Below are 5,584 nucleotides of genomic sequence, written 5' to 3'. Positions count from 1 at the left end.
TTCAAGAGAGTTGACAAACACTCTTGGAATTAAGAAGTCATCATAGAGAAGTTGGTGCCAGTGACCAGAGGCAGTGGCAGCGAGTGGGTCCTTGTGGGCTAGAAGAACCCTGCAAAAATGTCTCTCTATCCATCTCTTGAAGACTTGAAGGTAGACAAAGTAATTGGGGCTCAAAATACTTTTTCTGCAAACTCTGCCAATCCAGCAATTTTGTCAGAAGCTTCTGCTTCCATCTCACGAGATGGAAATCTCTATCCCAAACTATATCTGGAGCTCTCTTAATACATGGGCCTGAGTTTAAATGAAGAAGAAATATGTGTAAATGTGGCCATGGTTTCTGGTGCACCAATTCAGGGGCAGATGGTAGCAAGAAGTTCCAGTATGAACTATATGGTGGCTCCTGTAACTGGTAATGACGTTGGAATTCATAGAGCAGAAATTAAGCAAAGGATTTGTGAAGTCATTTTGTGTAAGGATCAAAATGGAAAAATTGGACTCAGGCTTAAATCAATAGATAATAGTATATTTGTTCAGCTAGTCCAGACTAATTTTCCAGCCTCATTGGTTGGTCTGAGATTTGGGGACTAAGTGCTCCAGATTAATAGTGAAAACTGTGCAGGGTGAAGCTCTGATAAGCGCACAAGGTGTTCAAACAGGCTTTTGGAGAGAAGAGAAGATTACCATGACCATTCGTGACAGGCCCTTCGAACGGACGATTACCATGCATAAGGATAGCACTGCACATGTTGGTTTTATCTTTAAAAATTGAAAAATAACATCCATAGTGAAAGATAGATCCGCAGCCAGAAATGGTCTTCTCACAGAACATAAAATCTGTGAAATCAATGGACAGAATGTCATTGGATTGAAGGACTCTCAAATTGCAGACATATTGTCAACATCTGGGACTGTAGTTACTATTACAATCATACTTGCTTTTATCTTTGAACATATTATTAAGCGGATGGCACTAAGCATTATGAAAAGCCTAATGGACCACACCATTCCTGAGGTTTAAAATTCACGGCACCATGGAAATGTAGCTGAACGTCTCCAGTTTCCTTCTTTGGCAACTTCGGTATTATGCACATGTAGCTTTCCCAGAGCCAGCGAGCATATGCTGCATGAGGACCTTTCTATCTTTTTTTTTTTTTCTTTTTTGAGGTGGAGTCTCGCTCTGTCGCCCAGGCCGGAGTGCCAGTGGCACAATCTCGGCTCACTGCAACCTCTGCCTCCCGGGTTCAAGTGGTTCTCCTGCCTCAGCCTCCTGAGTAGCTGGGATTACAGGCCTGCACCACCACGCCTGGCTAATTTCTGTATTTTCAGTAGGGACGGGATTTCACCATGTTGGTCAGGCTGGTCTCGAACTCCTGACCTTGTGATCCACCTGCCTCGGCCTTCCAAAGTGTTGGGATTACAGGCGTAAGCCACCTTGCCTGGCCTTCTATCTTACATTATGATTGGGAATCTTACTATTTCATCTGATACCTTGTTCAGATTACAAAATAGTTGTAGCCTTATACTGGTTTTACAGAGGTGAAAGTTTCAAGAGATTTACTGACTTTCCTAGAATAGTTTCTCTGCCAGAAATCTGATGCTTTTTTAAGCCATTGTGATTAGGATGACTGATACAGGTATAGCTTTGTGTGAAAACCAGTCACCTTTCTCCTAGGTAATGAGTAGTGCTGTTCATATTACTTTAGTTCTATAGGATATCTGCATTTTTAACATGCTACCATAGTACCTTTAGAATGATTGCCTTTGATTTTTTTAAAACTCTGTGTGTGTGTGTGTGTGTGTGTGTGTAACATGCCAATTAAGAACACCGGTTTCATTCCATGTAAGCATCAAACAGTGTATGTAGGCTGCAAGAAATTGTGATGATTGTTCTTAAATTTTAACTACCTTCACTTAAAAGGCAACAGCTTGAACTGTTGCCTTAACTATGTTAAGCATCTAGACTAAAAGCCAAAATATAATTATGGTTGCCTTTTTAAAATCCAAAATGTAGTTCTCTATTAACCTGAAATGTACACTAGCCATTAAATGTATTAACCTGAAATGTACACAGAACAGTTTAATGGTACTTACTGAGCTATAGCATAGCTGCTTAGTTGTTTTTGAGATTTTTTAGTCAATGCATAATGGAAACTTCTTTCTACTAAAAGTTGCCAGTACCACTTTGTGAGAAACAAATTGCTATATATTTAATGTAAAAATTATTACACTAAATAGGATAAACTTTTGACTCCCCTTTTGTTCATCTGTGGATTAAGTGGTATAAGGCTTAATTTTGGCATTTGACTCTTAAGATTATGTAACCTAGCTACTTCAAGATGGTCTTAGAATATTTTTCTGGTAATTTGTTCCATTTCCTGACTCCTCCTTGCAAACAAAATGATAGTGACACTTTATTCTGACTTTTTTCTTCTTTTTGGTTTATGTCTATTCTAATTAAATATATATACATAAAGTTAAAAAAAGTCATCATATCAAGGTTGCAGGATATAAAGTTAATATACAAAAGTCAATTGCTTTCCTAATATATCAAAAATGAACAAGTGGAATTTGAAACTTAAAATATACATTTACATTAGCACCCCCAAAAACGAAATACTTCAGTATAGATTTGACAAAATATGTACAAGATACACACGAGGAAAGCCGTAAAACGCTGACAAAGGTATGAGTATCAAGGAAAAACTAAATAAATGAGGAGCTGTTCCATGTTCATGGATAGTAAGGCTCAATATTGTCAAGATGGCAGTTCTTCCCAACTTGATCTATAGATTTAATGCAATCACAATCAAAATCCCAGCAATTTATTTTGTAGAGATTGACAAACTAATTCTAAAGTTTATACAGAGAAACAAAAGACCGAGAATAGCCAACACACTGTTGAGGGAGAAAAACAAAGTTGAAATACACTACCCAACTTAAAGACTTATTATAAAGCTACAGTAAGCATGTGGTATGGATGAAAAAATAGGCAAATAGATCAATGGAACAGAACAGAGAGTCCAGCCCACATAAATACAACTGATCTTTGAGGGAGCAAAAGCACTACAGTGGAGAAAAGATAAACATTTCAACAAATGGTGTTGAAACAGCTAGATATCCACATGCAAAAAAATGACTCTAGACACAGACCTTACACTCTTCACGAAAATTAACTCAAACTGGATCACAAACTTAAATGTAAAATACAAAACTATAAAACTCCTAGAAGATAACTTTGGAGAAAATCTAAATAACCTTGGATTTGGTGATGACTTTTTAGATACAACACCAAAGGCATGACCCATGAAATAAATTCATGGACTTCATTAAAATTAAAAATTTCTGCTCTGCAAAAGACACTATCAAAACAATAAAAAGACAAACCACAGACTGGGAGAAAATATTTGCAAAAGGCATATCTGATAATGGGCTGTTATCCAGAATATACAAGGTAAAACTCAACAATAAGAAAAGAACCAGATCAAAAAATAAGTCAAAGACTTTAACAGACACCTCACCAAAGATAGGTGGCAAATAAGCATATGAATGGTTTCATTTCCTGTGGGGAGCCAAAAAAATTAAGAAAAGAAAAAAAATGTTTTGAAAGATGCTTGCATTGTATGTCATCAGGGAAATGCAAATTAAAACAAGATACCAGTACATATGTATTAGAATCGCCAAAATCCAGATTAAATATTTAAATCTAAGACCTCAAATTATAAAAATCCTAGATGAAAACCTTGGAAATGTTATTCTGGATATCAGCCTTGGCAAAGAATTTACGACTAAGTCCTCCAATTGCAACAAAAACAAAAATTGACAAGTGGGACCTAATTAAACTAAAGAGGCTTGGAAAGCAAGAGAAACTATCAGCAGAGTAAACAGACAAGTTACAGAATGGGAGAAAATATTTGCAAACTATGCATCCAACAAAGGCCAAATATCCAGAGTTTATAAGGATCTTAAACAACTCAACAAGCAAAAACCAAATAACCCTGTTAAAAATTGGGCAAAGGACATTAACAGACACTTCTCAAAAGACAACGTGCATGTGACCAAGAAACATAAAAAAATGCTCAACATCACTAATCATCAGAGAAATGCAAACCAAAACCAAAATGAGATACCATCTCACACTAGTCAGGATGATGATTATTAAAAAGACAAAAAAATAACAGATGCTGGCAAAGCTGCAGAGAAAAGGAATGCTTATAGACTGTTGATGGGAATGTGAATTAGTTCAGCCACTGTGGAAAGCAGTTTGGAGAATTCTGAAAGAGCTAAAAACAGAACTACTGTTCAACCCAGAAATCCCATTACTCGATATAAACCCAAAGGAAAAGAAATTGTTCTACAAAAAAGACACATGTACTTGAATGTTCATCACAGCACTATTCACAGAATCAACCTAGGTGCCCATCAACAGTGGATTTGATAGAGAAAATGTAGTACATATACACCATGGATTACTATGCAGCCATAAAGAAAAACAAGATCATGTCCTTTGCAGCAACATGATTGGAGCTGGAGGCCATTGTCCTAAGCAAACTAACACAGGAACAGAAAACCAAATACTGCACATTCTCACTTATAATTGGAAGGTAAACATTGAGTTCACATGAACACAAAGAGGGGACCAACAGAACTGAGGACTACTAGAGGGAGGAGGGGAGAAGGGAGCAAGGGCTGAAAAATACCTATTGGATACTATACTCATTACCTGGGTGATAGGATCATTTGTACCCCAAACCTCAATGTCACACAATATATTCATGTTACAAACCTGCACATGTATTCCCTGAATCTAAAATAAAAGTTGAAATTATTAAAAAAAAAAAAAGAAAAGAAATTGCCACAGCCACCCAACCTTCAGCAACCACCACCCTGATCAGTCAGCAGCCATCAACATAGAAACAAGACCCACCATCGGCAAAAGGATTGCAACTCACTAAAGGCTCAGATGATTGTTAGTATTTTCTTTTCTTTAAAGAGACATAGTCTCGCCATATTGCCCAGGCTGGTCTTGAACTCCCAGCCTCAAGCCATCTTCCTGACTCGGCCTCCCAAATGCTGGATTACAAGCGCGAGCCACAGCTCCCAGCCATCGTTAGAATTTTTTAATAGTAAAATATTTTTTAAATTAAGGTATGTACTTTTTTTAGACATAATGCTATTGCACACTGAATAGACTATAGTATAGCATAAACATAACTTTCATATACACTGGGAAACCGAAAAATCTGTGTGACTCTTTTTATTGTGATATTTACTTTATTGCAGTGGTCTGGAACCACACTCGTAGTATTTCTGAGGTAGGTCGGTAAATAAGTTACTTTTGAACAAAAATAATGACAAACTTAGTAATTTTCCATAGACTCTTATCGCTGAAAGTAATCTTAGTTATGTGGTCCAAAGTTCCTGCTTTTACAGATTTGAGTCACAGAGTTGCTACCACTCTCCTGGGGCCATGTAACCAGATAGCTTGAGGCTGACATGTTACCATGGTTGCAGCCTCTAGCAATATTTCCACATACCATGGATGAATTCATCGGATTCTAGAGTATAACTTCTGCATGAAATAGTA

At 37.0% G+C, this 5,584-nt stretch overlaps 1 pseudogene; it reads left to right on the top strand.

Moving 5' to 3' along the window:
- Positions 1-1,137, top strand: LOC126945960 (syntenin-1-like; annotated as a pseudogene).
- Positions 1,138-5,584: the final 4,447 nt, after the last annotated feature.

Source organism: Macaca thibetana, chromosome X (genome assembly GCF_024542745.1).
Source record: "Macaca thibetana thibetana isolate TM-01 chromosome X, ASM2454274v1, whole genome shotgun sequence".
Taxonomy (NCBI): domain Eukaryota; kingdom Metazoa; phylum Chordata; class Mammalia; order Primates; family Cercopithecidae; genus Macaca; species Macaca thibetana.
The sequence above is the reverse complement of the archived record's forward strand: the minus strand, read 5'-3'. Positions and strand labels throughout refer to the sequence as shown.